Source organism: Hyla sarda, chromosome 3 (assembly GCF_029499605.1).
Source record: "Hyla sarda isolate aHylSar1 chromosome 3, aHylSar1.hap1, whole genome shotgun sequence".
Taxonomy (NCBI): Eukaryota; Metazoa; Chordata; class Amphibia; order Anura; family Hylidae; genus Hyla; species Hyla sarda.
The window spans coordinates 417,104,817-417,124,531 of NC_079191.1; positions in this window are offsets into that span (position 1 = coordinate 417,104,817).

The window sequence follows — 19,715 nt, forward strand, 5'->3', positions numbered from 1 at the left end:
GTATGTCCATATGATTAAAATGATACCCTACCGTACTTATAGAGTATATCTTTTGACCCCTATAATTTTTTTATTTTTCTGCGTACGGGCCGGTATGATTTTTGCGCCGTGATCTGATATTTTTATCGGCACAATTTTTATATTGATCTGACTTTTTGATTGCTTTTAATTAATTTTTTCATGATATAAAAAGTGACCAAAAATACGCAATTTTGGACTTTGTAATTTTTTTGCGCATACGCCATTGACCGTGATGTTTCATTAATGATATATTTTTATAGTTCGGACATTTCCGCACGCGGCGATACCATATATATTTATTTATTTTTACACGTTTTTTTTTTTTTATGGGAAAAGGGGGTGATTCTTATTTTATTAGGGAAGGGGTTTCATGATCTTTATTAATTCTTTTTTTTTTTACACTTTTTTTTTTTTGCAGTGTTATAGCTCCCCTTATGGCTATTACACTGCAGATACCGATCTCATACACAGATCATTGCCGTGCATTGACACAGCAAAAATCTGTGTTATCGGCGGTCGATTGCTCAAGCCTGGATTCCAGGCTTGGAGCAACCAATCACCGATCTGACGCGACGGAGGTAGGTAAGGGGAACTCCGCTCGCGTTCTAGCTGATCGGGACATCGCGATCTTACCGCGATGGTCCTGATCAGCCCGACTGAGCTTCTGGGAAGCGTTTACTTTCATTTTAGACGCGGCGATCAACTTTGAACACCGCGTCTAAAGAGTTAATTACCTAACATGAAAATGGCCTCTATAAACCAGATGACTCATGTAACGTTGGGTCTCATGATTTAAAGTTACTTGGGGAGATTTATCAAAACCTGTCCAGAGAAAAAGTTGCTGAGTTGCCCATAGCAACCAATCAGATCGCTTCTTTCATTTTTAACAAGGCCTCTGTAAAATGAAAGTAGCGATCTGATTGGTTGCTATGGGCAACTGGTCAACTTATCCTCTGATTGTAAGCTTTCGCGAACAAGACCTCCCCCCCCCCCCCCCCCCCCCCGAATAGTGTGTAATTTTGTAATGTCTGATAATCGTCTCTATTTGCACCATCATAATTGTAAAGTGTTGCCGAATTTGTTGCCGCTGTATAAATAAATATTATTATCTACAGGATAGGACATAGCTAACTGTTCAGTAGTGGTCCAATGTCTGGGATCCCCACTGATCAGGAGAATGGAGGTTCTATGTTCTCTTAAAGGGCTACTCCAGTGGAAAACTATTTTGTCATTGAATGGAGTAGTGGCCAAGCATGTGCATTGCAGCTCCATTCACTTAAAGGGGCATTCCGGTGGAAAACATTTTTATTCATTTATTTTTTTAAATCAACTGGTACAAGAAAGTTAAACAGATTTGTATATTACTTCTATTTAAAAATCTTAACCCTTCCAGTACTTTTCAGCTGCTGTATGCACCAGAGGAAGTTCTTCATTTCTTTTCTGTTTGACCACAGTGCTCTCTGCTGACACCTATGTCCATTTCGGGAACTGTCAAGAGTAGGAGAAAATCCCCATGGCAAACCTCTCCTGCTCTGGACAGTTCCTGACATGGACAGAGGTGTCAGCTGAGGGCACTGTGGTCAGACTGGAAAGAAATTCAAAAAGAAAAGAAATTCCTCTGTAGTATACAGCAGCTGATAAGTACTGGAAGGATTAAGATTTGTAAATAGAAGTAATTTACAAATCTGTTTAACTTTCTTGCACCAGTTGATTTAAAAAAAAATAAAAAAATAATAATAACGTTTTCCACCGGAGTACCCCTTTAACCCCTTAAGGACGCAGGACGTAAATGTACGTCCTGGTGAGGTGGTACTTAACGCACCAGGACGTACATTTACGTCCTAAGCATAACCGCGGGCATCGGAGCGATGCCCGTGTCATGCGCGGCTGATCCCGGCTGCTGATCGCAGCCAGGGACCCGCCGGCAATGGCCGACGCCCGCGATCTCGCGGGCGTCCGCCATTAACCCCTCAGGTGCCGGGATCAATACAGATCCCAGCATCTGCGGCAGTTCGCGATTTAAATGAACGATCGGATCGCCCGCAGCGCTGCTGCGGGGATCCGATCATTCATAACGCCGCACGGAGGTCCCCTCTCCTTCCTCCGTGCGGCTCCCGGCGTCTCCTGCTCTGGTCTGTGATCGAGCAGACCAGAGCAGAAGATGACCGAAAACACTGATCTGTTCTATGTCCTATACATAGAACAGATCAGTATTAGCAATCATGGTATTGCTATGAATAGTCCCCTATGGGGACTATTCAAGTGTAAAAAAACATGTAAAAAAATGTAAAAGTAAAAGTAAAAAAAAAAAGTGAAAAATCCCCTCCCCCAATTAAAAAGTAAAACTTCCGTTTTTTCCTATTTTACCCCCAAAAAGCGTAAAAAACATTTTTTATAGACATATTTGGTATCGCCGCGTGCGTAAATGTCCGAACTATTAAAATAAAATGTTAATGATCCCGTACGGTGAACGGCGTGAACGAAAACATTTTTTAAAAAGTCCAAAATTCCTACTTTTTTAATACATTTTATTAAAAAAAAAATTATAAAAAATGTATTAAAAGTTTTTTATATGCAAATGTGGTATCAAAAAAAGTACAGATCATGGCGCAAAAAATGAGCCCCCATACCGCCACTTATACGGAAAAATAAAAAAGTTAGAGGTCATCAAAATAAAGGGATTATAAACGTACTAATTTGGTTAAAAAGTTTGTGATTTTTTTTAAGCGCAACAATAATATAAAAGTAAATAATAATGGGTATCATTTTAATCGTATTGACCCTCAGAATAAAGAACACATGTCATTTTTACCATAAATTGTACGGCGTGAAAACAAAACCTTCCAAAATTAGCAAAATTGCGTTTTTCGTTTTAATTTCCCCACAAAAATAGTGTTTTTTGGTTGCGCCATACATTTTATGATATAATGAGTGATGTCATTACAAAGGACAACTGGACGCGCAAAAAACAAGCCCTCATACTAGTCTGTGGATGAAAATATAAAAGAGTTATTATTTTTAGAAGGCGAGGAGGAAAAAATGAAAACGTAAAAATTAAATTGTCTGAGTCCTTAAGGCCAAAATGGGCTGAGTCCTTAAGGGGTTAAGTGAATGGAGCAGCAATGCACATGCTTGGCCATTACTCCATTCAATGTCTGTGGTATTCCCAATCATAATTGACGCTGGGTAATGTTTTATAGTCCTATAATAGAATAATTTGGAGTGGTATTTTAGCATTTAATCTGCCGCTCGTCCACATTGGGGAACAATTGACCCCCGATTCTCCTGATCGGTGAGGGAAGTGGTCTCAAACTGTGGCCCTCCAGATGTTGCAAAACTTCAACTCCCAGCATGCCCGGACAGCCGTTGGCTGTCCGGGCATGCTGGGAGTTGAAGTTTTGCAAAATCTGGTGGGCCACAGTTTGAGACCATTGGGTGAGGGGGTTCCAGAGATGGGTCCCCCACCAATCAGCTAGTTATCCCCTATTCACAGAATATTTTGTGAGTAGGGGGATAACTTTCTATCTTGGGATAACCCCTTCAATGCAAAAAGTGAAATTCTTGCCTAAACAAGTATCCCATGGATAAGATATGCCAATAATGCATTAAAGGGGTACTCTGCTAGAAATATATATTTTTTTAATCAACTGGTGCCAGAAAGTTAAGCAGATTTGTAAATTACTTCCAGTTACCAATCTTAATCCTTCCAGTACTTAACGACTGCTGTATACTCCAAAGGAAGTTCTGTAGTTCTTTCCAGTCTGACCGCAGTGCTCTCTGCTGACACCTCTATCCATGTCAGGAACTGTCCAGAGCAGGAGAGGTTTGCTATGGGGATTTGCTCCTGCTCTGGACAGTTCCTGACACGGACAGAGGTGTCAGCAGAGAACACTTCCTGTGGAACACAGCAGCTGTTGGGTGTGTCTGATTTCCAGGGCTTTCCAGAGAGAGGGGATTGAAGCAGATTTTCCTACAGCCTTTTTCCCAGGAGGGTGGCAGCCTCCTTGGGAGAACCTCCTGCTATGGAGCCCCAGACTTCCACCCCTCGAACTAGGCCGGAGGGGGGTGGGAGTGAGAGAGCTACGGCCGATTCTCAGGACGGGGTGAGAAGATCCAGCAGGCTCCGCAGAAATGTGGAGCCCACTCCCCCGTCCGTCGCTGGAAACCGCAAGGCGTCCGGTAAGAAAATTACAGTTATGTCTTCAGGGACTGTTGTTATGGAACCCCAGCAATGGGGGGTGAAGGGACCCAGGGAGTCGCTTGCCACCTTTGGATCCCGCATGCAGGCAAAGCTGGTGGAATATGAGCAGCTGGGAAAGAAGCTGAAGGTGTTAAGGGAAGATCTGAAGTTTGCTCGCTACCAGACAGATAACTCTGCCAAGGCCATGAGGGCTAAGTTTGCTGCCAGGGTGTGTGAACTGAAGGCAGAGGAGCAGGAGGTGGTGAGAGCCCGAATGCAGATCGTAGAGGGAGCGGGTATATTTAAGGAAAAGTTAAAAAATGACGACCGCTATAAAATCATGAAGACCCCTGTGAAGGAGGAAGAGGATAGTCAGGGGGAGGAAGAATGCCTGTTTGATACAGAGGAGAAGATGGAGGAAGGTGGTGAGGGAGATGGCGGCAGTGAGGGTGATGAGAGTGAGGGGGATGTGTGTGATACCCCATGTACCCCTAAGACCTCTGTCACCCCAAGTGCAGAATATATTAACCCTGCCCAAGTCGCCTTACCAACCACCTCAGAGGAAAGTGACAGCAGTGATGGCGGTGACAGCAGCCCGGTCGGTGGGGGGCTCCTGCGGGCCATAGTGATGCAGGAGTCACCCACCCGTCTTGAAAATTTCAGTTTTGGCCAGGACCTGGGCCCTGAGGAGAATAAAAGGAAGAAAAAGAAGAAGAAAAAGGCTGGGAAGCAAGTGAAGTTTGTTTTCTCTCCTATCCAGCAGTCTGGGCTACCTGAAAAGTTGGTTCAGGCTGCTGGGCCCCCCACCCTGCCAGATCCCGCTTCTGCTGTGGAACGGGACCAGCACGGGGGGTACAGTGCTGCATCCAACATGGCCGCGGGTGCTACAGTCATGCGTCCTGCTGGTAGGGAAGAGCAGGATGGGCTAATGGTGGGCAGTAGTTATGCGGCAGTGTGCAAGGGGAGCGGTTCCCCGAGTATTGTGGGCAATGTCACCAGCTCTGCAGGGCACTCCCCTGAGAGGGGGGGGAGTGTCCAGGCACCGGGACCTACTGCTGAGCCTGTGCGGTCGGGCGCAGTGTGTAGCGCGGATGCTGCAGGGATCTCCCCTGATAGGGAGGGGAGTCCCTGCACATCAGTGGCAGAAGGAGGGGTGGAGGTGCGCCCGGAGGGGCAGCCTCGGGATTTGACGTCTACGGTGGCGTCTCGTATAGAGGAGGAGTCAGTGTCGGCAGCCGCCGGTGACCTAAGAAGGAGCAAGAAGCCCAAGCTAAAACACATCCAGGCCAGCCCAGAGGTAGTGGGTGAAGCAGCTGCTGATCCCATATATACGGTAAATGAAAGCAATGTAAATACAAAGAGTGTGAATGATGAGAGTGGTAGTGCTGTGGATGAGAGGGGTGTATGTGGGAGTGGTAGTGGTGTAGATGGGAAGAGTGGTAGTGGTGCAGATGGGAGGAGTGGTAGTGGTGCAGATGGGAGGAGTGGTAGTGGTGCAGATGGGAGGAGTGGTAGTGGTGCAGATGGGAGGAGCGGTAGTGGTGTAGATGGGAGGAGTGGTAGTGGTGCAGATGGGAGGAGTGGTAGTGGTGTAGATGGGAGGAGTGGTAGCGGTGTGAATGGGTGGAGTGGTAGTGGAGTGAATGGGAGGAGTGGTAGTGGAGTGAATGGAAGGAGTGGTAGTGATGTGAATGAGAGGAGTGGTAGTGGTGCAGATGGGAGGAGTGGTAGTGGCTTTTGTGGCAGTACAGGTGGCCTAGGCAGGGACATAGGGACGGTGTCTGGTCCGGCTGCCCCCCCGGTCGCCAGGAGTTATGCGAGTGTGGCGGCTGGGGGTTCAGTGGGATCTTTACCTCCTGCATCTGGTGACGGTCAGTTGCAACGGCGCCTCCTGGAGGCACTGAAGAGAGGAGAAAGGACGCTCCAGGTAGAGGGAAAGGAGATGGACCTGTCTTTTTGGGTGGAGAGACATGGTCTGGGAGCGTTCCGAGAGAGGAATGGGGAGACCGTATGGTCCCTCCAGACACCCGGGCAGGAGATAGGTCGCAGGAATGTGGCCCGTCTGGTCTGGAAAGGCGAAGATGCGTGCCCCCAAAGGGGCAAGGTGGTGGAGCTTCTTTTCCAGATGGGTTTCAGGGCTAGGGACATCTTTGCCCTGATTCACCCCTTCGGCTCCTCCGAGTTTGACGTCAGCTTTGTTAGGCCGGAGGGACTAGATCTCTTTTGGTCTAATTATGAGCTGATGAAAAACGAGCCCGGATGGCGAGATTTCGCTGTAAAAGCGGTATCTCGCCAGAGTATGGTAAAGAAAGTGACCGTTTTGACACGTAACGAGTCACTTTCTTGTTATGACATTATGACCTGGTTGGGCAGGTACGGGGAGGTGACGGACATCCCCCGGAAGAACTTTGATGAGCACAATATATGGTCAGGGGCCTGGACGTTTTCCGTCCGTCTCAGGCGTTCAGGGAACACGGTCACCCACATCCCTTCGGCCGCCTTCCTGGGACGCGACAGGATTCAGATCTTCTACCAGGGGCAGCCGAAGCTGTGCCACAGGTGTGGTGACCCAAACCACTTTAGTGCCAACTGCACTCAGCAGATATGCGCCCTCTGCTGTGGGGTGGGTCACCTGGCGGCCACCTGTGGACAGATTCGGTGTAACTTGTGTGGTGACTTAGGTCACCCGTTCAGCCGGTGTCCGCGCTCGTTCTCTAATGCTGTGACCGCCCCGGCTGGGGAAAGCCTAACGGTTGCCCCGGCGGGGGAAGGGACCAGTGGAGGAGAGGGGGCACCAAAGCCAGTGAAGGAAAAACATAAGACCCCCTCTATGCGGAGGCGAGAGGAGAAGCGCAGGTTGGAGAGGGCCCTTGAGAATGCCCAGGTGCCAGGGGTAGCTCGGGGTCCCACTCCAGACACTGGCTCAGAAGGAGGTCAGAATAACTCTGAGGCTTTGGGTGAGGCCAAACTGGACGAGGAGATGGGGAGACTGCGTAGGGAAGAAGGTCAAGATGCTCCTTCCTCCAGTCATGCCTCTGAATCCGAAACTGTGGATGAGGAGGAGGAGGAGGGGCAGACAGTAAATGGTGGCCAGAAAAAGAAGAGGAGGAAAAAGGGTAAGAGTAAGGTGGCGCCATCCTCCTCTTCAGTTGTAGCCTCAGACCATAGAAGGAACAATTCAGTCTCCGACCCTCTGATCGTCCATTCAAATCGGTATGAGGCCCTCGGGGATACTACCTTCCCTCCTCCTCTTGAGGTTCAGGAAGCAGTGCGGCCTCCAGGAGGTGCCGAGCCTCCTTCCTCTGGGACAGTTTCCTCAGGGGTGGAGGTAACACCAGATGCCAGAGGTAAAGATCCTGGGATGGATATGTCTCTGAGCCTAAAAAGGGGTAAAGGGTCTTCCTCTGATTCAGATGGGGATAGAGGGAAGGAGAGGAAGAAGGTATAAGGGGTGAGGCCATCTAACTCAATCACCCAGGATGGCGGCACTCACCCCACTGACGCTGGCATCTATTAACTGCGCCAGCATTAAGTCGGATACGGCTAGATTCGCAGCCTTTGATTTTCTCGGCCGTGTTGAAGCCGACATTTTCTTTTTACAAGAGACCAGGTTGTCAGATCTAGCCTCTCTGGTAAAAGCCAGAAGAGAGTGGAGGCGCGGTCCCTCCCACTGGTCTCTTGCGGCTGAGCCGTATAGTGGGGTGGCGGTCCTTTTTACCGCTCCAGTTGAATGCAGACGGGTTATTGAGTTAGAAATGGGGAGGTGCCTGATCTTAGATGTCCTCATGAAGGGACAAGAGCTCCGGCTCATTAACATCTACGCCCCACAAACCAAGTGGGGCCGCAAAGATCTCTTTATGAGGATTAAGCCCTTTCTTTTTACGAGTCGGCAAGTGATCTTTGGAGGGGACTTCAATAATGTCACGAGGTCCCAGGATAGGAGAGGCTCCAATGGTCCGCTGACTTGCGATAGTGTGGCACTGATTAGCATAGCTAGAGAAGCTCGCCTAGAGGACGCCCACATCCGGAGCCCCTCGGGCCACGCGGGTTTCACCTATCATCAAGGTAGTCGCAGGTCTAGGATAGATAGGTTTTATTTAAAGGAGGAAGCCGTCTCTTCCGCAGTGTCCGTGGTTGAGGTGGAGTTCTCCGATCACTGTATGATTTTGTTTTCCCTGAATGTTTCAGAGACCCCCCGGATGGGTAAAGGTTATTGGAAGCTGAATTCGTCCCTCCTGGAGGAAGCAGAGGTGAGACAGTCCTTTGAGGATTTTCTTCAGAGTCAGGTACCTTTACTGGGCCTCTGTAGTAATAAGCTGGAGTGGTGGGAGATATTCAAGAAGCGGGTTGCGGGGTTCTTCCGCCAGCTCTCGAGCCTCAGGTCCCTGAACAGGTATCGCCTGTATCAGGGTCTGAGGAGGAAACTCGAGCTCCTTGTCTCGACTGGAGGTAGCCGAGAGGATATCTCCAGAGTGAAATCCTTGCTGATGAGGTGTCAGTACGATAGGCACGCATCTTTGGTTTTTGAGAGGGATTTCGGGAAGTACCGCTCGCCCGACCCTTACAGAAACTGTAAGATGTCAGTGAGTAGTAAAGTCATTTCAGGACTGATTGATAGTACAGGATCTCTGAATCGGTCCAGATCAGGGATCTTGGAGGTTGTCAGATCCTTCTACTCGCACCTCTTGGGGAGGAAGGATCTGGATCGAGACAAGATGTCGGTTTTCCTGGCTGAAACCATTCCTGAGCCAGGGGTAGACCCTTCTCTTGATGTTTTGGCAGTAGAAATCAGGGAAGAGGAAGTGAGACTGGCGATCGAGGGGCTCGCCCCTAAGAAGTCGCCAGGTCCGGATGGCTTAACATCCGAGTGGTACAGGACCTTTAAGGAGTCTTTAGCTCCCCTCTTGACTGAGGTATTCAATGAGTGTCTCTCCTCGGGCACTCTGCCGAAGTCAATGAGGAGGTCAGCCCTGATTCTCCTGTCAAAGGGTAAAGATCCCAGCCGTATTGAGAATTGGAGGCCCATAGCTCTTCTCAATACGGACAGGAAACTTCTGGCCAAGATACTGTTTAATCGGCTGGTGAAGTTTGCACCCCGGCTCCTTTCGGGGGCCCAGCACTGCTCTGTTCCAGGCCGAAGCACCTTAAGTGCGGTCCTTAGTGTCAGGGAGGCAGTGGAGCGGAGTAGTGCGGGTCTCTGGAAGGGGTACTTGCTGTCCTTGGATCAGGCCAAAGCATTTGATCGGGTGAACCATGAGTACCTCTGGTCTGTCCTCCTGAGATATGGCTTACCGAGTACTTTTGTTAATTGGCTTAAGATCTTGTATGCAGGGGCAGAGAGTTTCCCGCTAGTGAACGGGTGGTCTGGCCGCTCTTTTGAGGTGGGGTCCGGAGTCCGTCAGGGTTGTCCTTTGAGCCCGCTTTTATACGTGTTCGCAATCGATCCCTTCGTCAGGAGGGTAGATTGTGGGCCGTTGGCGGGAGTCGGGATGAGTCTGGTGGAGCTGGATGTCCCCCAGAGAGTAGTGGCGTACGCTGATGATGTCACCATTTTCGTGTCCTTGAGAGAGGAGGTCGATGTGGTGATGTCAGAAGTGGACCGTTACTCGGAGGCATCCGGGTCTAAGATCAACCGGGATAAGTGTGAGAGTCTCTGGCTGGGAGGGGGAGATCCCACGTTTGATCTCCCGGACACCCTTCCAGGGCCCCAAGAGTCAGCAAAAGTTTTGGGCATCACATTCGGTCAGGATGATTATTCCACCAAAAACTGGGATGGTAAGCTCCAGGATGCCACTCAGAAGGTGAACCAGTGGAAGGGTTGGTCTATGACCCTCAGGGAAAGGGTACACCTGATCAAATCGTACCTGCTCCCCTTGTTTATCTATCTGGGCAGCGTATGTATCTTGCCAGAGGCTTACTACACTAAGATCTACAGCCTGTTTTTCCAACTGTTATGGGGAAACAGGATGAACCTAGTCAAGAGGGAGGTTACGTACCGCACGAGGAGACTAGGGGGTTTATCTATGGTAAACCCTGTGGTGTTCTTAACAAACACCTTCTTGAAAGCTAACATCTCAAACCTCTGGTCAGAGAGGGCTCCTCCGTGGGTACTCTCCTGCAGGGAATGGTTTCGGCCTTTCTTCCAGGAATGGGAGAGAGGAGGGCGAGTGAAGGACCTCCGTACGCCACACGGATATCTTCCGGCTTATGCTACCCCGACTCTGAAGGCGATACGTCGGTGGGGTCTGGGAGTGTGGGAGATCAGGACCCAGTCAAGGCAGTTCCTTGACAAACGGGTTCTGTTGACCCACTTCCAGAAGCCTCTGGCGCTCAGGGACTGCCCAGGTCGGGATCTGAGGGTGGGGTTGTACCTTTTAAACATGAAAAGGATCCCCCAGAAGTTTTGGGACTTGGCCTGGCGCTGCTTTCAGGGGAAGCTATATGTAAAGGACAATTTGAAGTGTAGGAGCTCTGATGACCGGGGATGTCCCCGAGAAGAGTGCGGGGACACGCTGGAAAGCATGGACCATTTCCTGCTTCATTGTCCTTTTAATGTAGGGGTCTACAACCGGGTGGGCGCTTCCATTGGCTGGAGTCACCTTGCTGGCCTTACCTATCCGGAGTGGGCTTATGGGGCATTCAGGAACCTGGGTGGCCGAGACCGGGGCACTTTATTTGTAGTCAGTTTAGTGGTTAGGTACTACACGTGGAATGCACGGTGTCTAGTATCTACACAGCGGAAAGTCCTCTCCGAGGTGGAGGTCTGTAGGAACATCACCGGTGACCTCGGGAAGATCAGGTCTTTGGAGTATGGCAGTCTTGGTACCAGTAGGGCTTCTCTCCTGTGGAGAGGTTTTTCATTTGATGTGCCCTAGGTACTAGACCTCTTGGGTAGAGTACCCCTGTTTCTGGTTAGGGATAGCAATATAGGGACAGAGAGAGGGTGAGTGCAGGGTCAGTTTGTTGAAGGGATAACGGTAGGGTGAGTCGAAGGGAAACGTTAGTTGAGAGAGTTTAAAAAAGTAATATCAGGATTGCCATCCTTCTTCCTGGTGGTGGGCTATGCATGTACACCCTAGTATTTTTGTTTTGTTTTCAGAATATGTATTGCCTAAAGGGCTTACAGGCGACCGAACTTGGGCCTAAGGTGGGTTGTATTGTTTTGTATTTGTATATGATGTTATGTTGTGTTTTGAAGTTGTATTTGTATAGTTGGTTTGGGTATAGATTAGGTTGGGTGGGGGAATTGGTGGGTTGGTGGATGTTTGGAGGGGCTTGCATGGGTCAGTTATGGACTGGACTGGATATCCATGGACTATGGACTCTGACCCATGTCAAGGTGGGTGGTTGTGTGGGTGATGGGTTAGACTAGTGTAGGATGTCATGTGTTTTGTAGATGTATAGTTTGGTTTTTGGTGTATATGGTTTATGTATATATTTGCATTTAGGTTATGTATTTGTATTTTTATATTTGTATTGTATATATTATTATATAGTATGGATTGATTATTTTATTTTATGAGGGGATGGGGATAGGCAGTCGGATCAGATTTAGTTAGCATTTTTATATTACTTTAAATATTGGTTATATTATGGTAGTGTAGATAAAAAAAAAAAAAAAAAAAAAAAAAAGTATATGTATGTATATGTATGTGTAGGTGTGTGTATGTATATATATATATATATATATATATATATATATATATATATATACATGTGTATGAATAAAATAAAAAAGTTAAAAAAAATAAAAAAAATTATAAAAAAAAAAAAAGTGTATGTGTGTATATATATATATGTAGATATGTGTATGTATGTATATATATATATATATATGTGTATGAATAAAATAAAAAAGTAAAAAAAAAAAAAAAAAATTATAAAAAAAAAATAAAAAAATAAAAAAAAAAAGGGTGGATGTTAGTTGTGAATGTAATGTGCAGTTGAGTTTTTACCAAGTTTGGTTGTTTAGTTTAAAGCTAAGTAAAGCTATTTTTATGTTTATGTAAAGAATGCGTGGGTATGTGTGTGTGTGTGTGATAGTATTTTTCATAATTTATATGTAGGTAATTTATATGTAGGTATAATGTTATGTGTTTTGTTAGATTAGCTAAGCTGGGCTGGCCGGTTAGGCAGGTTTTGTTGTGTTGTGCTTTGTTATTGCTAGTTAAGCCTGTTTTTCGGTTTTGTTAAGTTTTATATATTTATAATAAAAAGAGTGTCAGCAGAGAGCACTGCGGTCAGACTGGAAAGAAATTCTAAATGAAAAGAACTTCCTTTGGAGCATACAGCAGTTGATAAGTACTGGAAGGATTACGATTTTTATATAGAAGTAAATCTGTTTAATTTTTTGGCACCAGTTGATTAAAAAGAAAAATTGTATTTCACGGGAGTACCCTTTTAAGCTAGACATCCTCCTTAAAGGGGTATTCCAGGCAAAACCTTTTTTTAGATATATATAAACTGGCTCCGGAAAGTTAAACAGATTTGTAAATTACTTAAATTAAAAAATCTTAATCCTTCCAATAGTTATTAGCTTCTGAAGTTTTCTGTCTAACTGCTCAATGATGATGTCACGTCTCGGGAGCTGTGCATGATGGGAGAATATCCCCACCCGGGACGTGAGTCATCAGAGAGCAGTTAGACAGAAAACAACAACTCAACTTCAGAAGCTAATAACTGTTGGGAGGATTAAGATTTTTTAATAGAAGTCATTTACAAATCTGTTTAACTTTCCGGAGCCAGTTGATATATAAAAAAAAGTTTTGGCCTGGAATACCCCTTTAAACTTTCTTTACATGGTGACTAGATACGGTATATCCTTGGGTAAGTTATATGTTTATTCATCTTCCTTATCCCAGTGGACCCTACGTGTGGAGAGAAGTACAGAGTATTATTTTAGAGGAAGACAACGGATCCATCTGGAGCTCACTGAGGAAGCACGTGCACAAGAGAGGACACGTGAACTCTATGCAGGTGGTTCCTTGGTTCTTAAACCCATGGCTCCAGTGTACCATTCCCATTACTAATATAAGAGGTTAATAAACTCAATAATCCTTACAAATTATCACCGTCCCCATTTCAAGATACAAATAGAGATCCCAGACCAAATTTTCTATAATAATATTGACCTCCTTAAGAAATTCAGAGCAGACCCCCTAGGCAAATACTGATCCCAGATTAGATAACAAAGAACCACTAAAATGATAAAGACCAGACTATTTGAATAAATACACAAATACAGACTTCTGCCCAGACCCCCTGAACAAATATAGACCCCAGAAAAAAAACTAAACAAATACAGATCCAGATCAGAGCTCGAAAACAAATATAGACCCCAAACAAAACCCCTAAACAAATACAGACCCAGATCAGGCCTCCAAAACAAATATAGACCCCCAGATAAAACCCCTAAACAAATAGAGACCCAGTTCAGGCCTCCAAAATAAATATAGTCCCCTGATAAAACCCCCTAAATAAATACAGACCCAGATCAGGCCTCCAAAACAAATATAGTCCCCTGATAAAAACCCCTAAATAAATACAGACCCAGATCAGGCCTCCAAAATAAATATAGACCCCAGATAAAACCCCATAAACAAATATAGACCCAGATCAGGCCTCCAAAATAAATATAGTCCCCTGATAAAACCCCCTAAATAAATATAGACCCAGATCAGACCTCCAAAATAAATATAGTCCCCTGATAAAACCCCCTAAATAAATACAGACCCAGATCAGGCCTCCAAAATAAATATAGACCCCAGATAAAACCCCATAAACAAATACAGACCCAGATCAGACCTCCAAAATAAATACGGACCCCAGATAAAACCCCATAAACAAATACAGACCCAGATCAGACCTCCTTAACAAATAGATACTAGGCCAGATCCTCTAAATAATAAGGATCCCCTTACAACAATACAAATTCCAGACCAGATTCCCCTACATACCCCTAAACAAATACAGATCCAGAACAGACCCTTCAAAGTAAAGACTCCCCAGACTATGATATGCCTCCTAGACATTTGGGGAGGGTCGGCACGCATAGATTTGATTAGTTGCAGAACTAAGAAATTAAAGGAAAACTGTCAGCTTGCTCCCCCCGCACTAACCAGCGGTACTCCTCACTCATTACAGAGTGGGGAGAAGAGGGAGGGGAGGAATATTGATGAGCTGGGTGGCAGTGCCAGTGCGGCCAAAAACGCTGACGTCAGAGTGCCAGTTAGCCTGGCTGGCGCAAGTTAGCACCTAATTAGCATATACCGAAAATAGAATATTACGCCCGAGGTGGATTCGGGCACGGTAAGCATCAAACTGATCAGCGTCCCCCGAACTATCAGACAGTACCGCTGGTTAGTGCGGGGGGAGCAAGCTGACAGTTTTGCTTTAAAGGGGATTTCCCACAAATAAAAGTTATCCCCCATCCACAGTATAGAGGATAACTAACTGATCAATGGGGTCCAAACACTGGGACTCCCACTGATCGGAACAACAGAGGTCAATTCTTCCAAATGAATGAGGTGTCAATGCGCACGTGCAGCCAGGGCTGTGCAGGCACACTGCTGCTCCATTCTTTTGTAGGTCAGTTTACCTTAGTTTTCATGATTGGTGGGGGTCCTAGCAGTTGGACCCCCACCAATCAGCTAGTTATCCCTTAAAGGGGTACTCTGCCCCTAGACATCTTATCCCCTATGTAAAGGATAGGGGATAAGATGTCTGATCTCAGGGGTTCAGCCACTGGAGATCCCCGCGATCACGCCCCCTCCCATAGACTTGCATTGAAGGGGGCGTGGCCGTGACATCAGGAGCAGGAACTGGCCATGATGTCAAGAGCCTCCGCCCCACATCGCCAGTCATCCGGTACGGAGCGAAGTTAGTTCCGTGCACCAGATGTCTGGGGTGCCGCAGCCGAGATCGTGGGGGTCCCCTGCGACAACTTATCCCCTATCCTTTGGAGATAACTTTTGTGGGGGATGAGACTACTCTGATCCCCACTGCATACTGACCGTAGATAACATGACAACCACATAACAAGACATCTTTCTAGAGGGGGGGGGGGGGGGAAGAAGCTGAGCAAAGTCAATCAACGAGACCACCAAACGGATCTGCTCATGTTTTCTGATAACATTCCAATCAGCATTAATCATGGGTCGCCGTGAGTCACCTCTATCTCCTTCCTTCCACGGTTCCGTCATCTTGCTGGACCCAGTTCACTTCACCTTTTCTCTCACAATAAAAAAAAATGTTTCTTTTATGTAAAAAAAAAAATCCTCCATTGTATTTGTCTCCTCTATCCGCTTCAACGTCTCATTTTCCAAAAATACCTGGCACTCTTAATCCCAGAACATTGTTCCTTTTGTGTCAGGAAAGAGATAATGTCAGGAGGCAGCAGAAAAGCTGCTGAAGAGGCCAGGAGGTGACTTCCTCGCTCACCTGATCTCCGTTTATTTCGGGTGTTAATTGCACTTTTATTTTTTTATTTTTACAGTTCATCAAGCAACATGTTCCTCCCTTCCTCCTGCGCAGGAAAGAGGATTCTACTTCTCACTAAATCTTTTCCAATGTCCTTCATGTTCTTCAGATACCAGAGGATTCTATCTGCTTTCCGTCCCACCGGGATATTTGTTCTACAAGTCCATAGATGAATTCACATGAACTTCATGACATCAACATGTGGCAAGCGGGGGATAGGGGATAAGATGTTAGGGACCCCCCCTCCCTGCGATCTCTGGGCTGGCAGCTTGGAGCTTATGTGTTCCTGACGTCACGCCCCCTCCATTCATGTCTATGGGAGGATGCGTGACGGCTACGTAGTAGCCGTCACGCATCCTCCCATAGACATGAATGGAGGGGGCGTGGTGGCTGTAGTCATCAGTCATCCGCCAGTCATCGCTCCGTGCACAGATGCCTAAGATGCCGCGCCGAAGATCGCGGGAGTCCCCAGCAGCGAGACCCCTGCGATCAGACATATTATCCTCTATCCTTTGGAGATAAGATGTTTTTCGGCTGAGTACCCCTTTAAGGATCCAACAACAAAAGTGATGAGGCCTGAACAGATAGTACTTGTGTAAGGGAAGGTTTAAAGGGGTAATTCAGCGCTTAGACATCTTAATCCCTATCCAAAGGATAAGATGCCTGATCACGGGGGTCCCGCCGCTGGGGACCCCCATGATCTTGCACGCCGCACCCCGTTAAAATCAGTCCCCGGAGCGTGTTCGCTCCGGGTCTGATTACTGTCGATCATGGGGCCGAAGAATTGTGACGTCACGGCTCCGCCCCAGTGTGACGTCACGCTCAATGCCCCTCAATGCAAGCCAATAGGAGGGGGTGTCATGTCCTGCCCCCCCCCCCCCCCATAGACTTGCATTGAGGGGACAGGGCGTGACGTCACACGGGGGCAGAGTCGTGATGTCACAATCTTCCATTCCCGTGGTCGGGAGCCAGAACCTCCAGTGCTGCCGGAAGCAGATACAGGTGGGTGCTGCATGCTATATTGCGGGGGTCCCCAGAGATCAGACATCTTATCCATTATCCTTTGGATAGGGGATAAGATGTCTAGGGGTGGAGTACCCCTTTAAAGGGGTACTACGGTGAAAACCCATTTTTATTTATTTTTTAAATCAACTGGTGCCTGAAAGTTAAACAGATTTTTAAGTTACTTCTATTTAAAAATCTTAACCCTTCCAGTACTTATCAGCTGCTGTATGCGCCACAGGAAGTTCTTTTCTTTTTGAAATTTATTTTCAGTCTGACTGCAGTGCTCTCTGCTGACACTTCTGCGCATGTCAGGAACTGTCCAGAGCAGGAGAGGTTTGCTATGGGTGATTTGCTCCTACTCTGGACAGTTCCTGAGACAGACAGAGGTGTCAGCAGAGAGCACTGTAGTCAGCCAGAAAGGAAATTCAAATAGAAAAGAACTTCCTCTGGAGCATACAGCAGCTGATAAGTTCTGGAAGGTTTAAGATTTTTTAATAGAAGTCATTTACAAATCTGTTTAACTTTCTGGCACCAGTTGGTTTACAAAACAATAATAATAATTCCACCGGAGTACCCCTTTAAGAATCCAAAAACAAAAGTGATGAGGCCGGAACGATAGTACATGTGTAAGAGAAGGTTTAAATCAGACTTGGTGCCAATCATGGGTGTTTGTACCCTGTTTTGGGCTTTTCTACTTGATATTAAAGGGGTACTCCGCCCCTAGACATCTTATCCCCTATCCAAAGGATAAGATGTCAGATCGCCACGGTCCCGCTGCTGGGTAAGCCCTGGGATCCCCGCTGCGGCACCCCGCTCTCATTACAGCACAGAGCGAGTTCGCTCTGTGCGTAATGACGGGCGATACGGGGGACGGAGCAGCGTGACGTCATGGCTGCGCCCCTCGTGACATCACGGCCCGTCCCGTTAATGCAAGTCTATGGCAGGGGGTGTGACAACCGCCACACCCCCTCCCATAGACTTGTATTGAAAGGGGTGTGCCGTGATGTCACGAGGGGCGGAGCCGTGACGTAACGATGCTCCGGCCCCTGTACTGCCCGTCATTACGTGCAGAGCGAACTCGCTCTGTGCTGTAATGATAGTGCAGTGCCGCAGCGGGGATCCCAGGGCTCCCCAGCAGCGGGACCGCGGCGATCTGACATCTTATCCCCTATCCTTTGGATAGGGGATAAGATGTCTAGGGGCGGAGTACCCCTTTAAAGGAGTAGTCCAGTGGTGACTCAGTGGTTTACAACTTATCCCCTTATCTTAAGGATAGGGGATAAGTTGCAGATCGCGAGGGGTCCGACCCCTGGGGCCCCCCGCGATCTCCTGTACGGAGCCCCGACAGCCCGCGGGAGGGGGGCGTGTCGACCTCCGCACGAAGCAGCGGCCGACACGCCCCCTCAATACAACTCTATGGCAGAGCCGAAGCGCTGCCTTCGGCAATCTCCGGCTCTGCCATACAGATGTATTGAGGGGGCGTGTCGGCCGCCGCCTCGTGCGGGGGTCGACACCCGCTATCTCGGCGGAGAGCCGGGGCCCCGTACAGAGAGATCGCGGGGGGCCCAAGCGGTCGGACCCCCCGCGATCTCAAACTTATCCCCTATCCTTAGGATAGGGGATAAGTTTTTCACCACTGGACTACCCCTTTAAGCTTGACATGTTACAACCTGATGTTGCGGACTATTCTACCTGAATCCTGTTATCGGATTTTCTGCTTATCTTGCTACACAAATTTTTGTCTCATAGTAGTATTTGGTTCTAATTGACCCCAATTATCTATCCTGGCATGTTCGACTGATTGCTAGGACATATCAAATGTCTTTGTTAAAACTTTTTGGAATCAAAGTTCCACGGCCTGGCAAGTACACTAAACCTATCGCAGAAAGGTGAGAAAGTTGGGTGCTATAGTTGATTTGTGCTAAAGGTGGATTCTGTTCCTGGGGTATTGCTGGGACCCAACTGTTAGGGTGGCCATAGTGATTAAAAAGTGAATGAGCATTAATGGATGGGCAAAATGGTCAGGCTGGAGTTCCCATTAAATTGGCATGCAGACTAGGACTGGGCGGTACACCGGTTTATACCGAATACCGAAATTTTTGGGCTGCACGATATGAATTTTAACCCATACCGCAATACCAATTTGGCCCCTCCCCCTTGGGAATGAATTATCAGCCCAGCACTGCGCTGTCCCCACATCAGGGTTCTAATCATATGTGACCCGTCAGCGCTGTTCTGCTCCCCCCCCAATTAATGATCAGCCCAGCGGGGCACTACTCACATATGTTACCCTCAAGCACTGCCCTCCTCCTCTTTGTTGGGGGCCGCGGGAGCTGGAACTCTATACTGTACGCCAGTGGTCTCCAACCTGCGGACCTCCAGCTGTTGCAAAACTACAACTCCCAGCATGCCCAGACAGCCAACGGCTGTCCGGGCATGCTGGGAGTTGTAGTTTTGCAACAGCTGGAGGTCCGCAGGTTTGAAACCACTGCTGTACGCTGTATCCCTATGCCCGGGCTGCAAAAGATAAAGAAAATAAACTTTAACTTACCTACGTCGGCCTTATGCTGGGGACGGGAACGTCGGACAGCCGTCAGCCTATCACCGGCCGCAGCGATGTCCCGCCCCGGTCAGTGATAGGCTGAGCGCACTGTCATGTAAGGAGCTCTGGCCGGCTTCTTACATGACAGTGCGCCCAGCCTATCACCGGCCGGGGCGAGACATCGCTGCGGCCGGTGATAGGCTGACGGCTGTCCGACGTTCCCGTCCCAAGGAACAGCGTGAGGCCGACGTAGGTAAGTTAAAGTTTATTTTCTTTATCTTTTGCAGCCCGGGCATAGGGATACAGCAGTGGTCTCAAACCTGCAGACCTCCAGCTGTTGCAAAACTATAACTCCCAGCATGCCCGGACAGCCAACTGGGAGTTGTAGTTTTGCAACATGTGGAGGTCCGCAGGTTGGAGATCATTGGCGTACAGAATAGAGTTCCAGCACGGCGGCCCCCAACAAAGAGGAGGAGGGCAGTGCTTGCG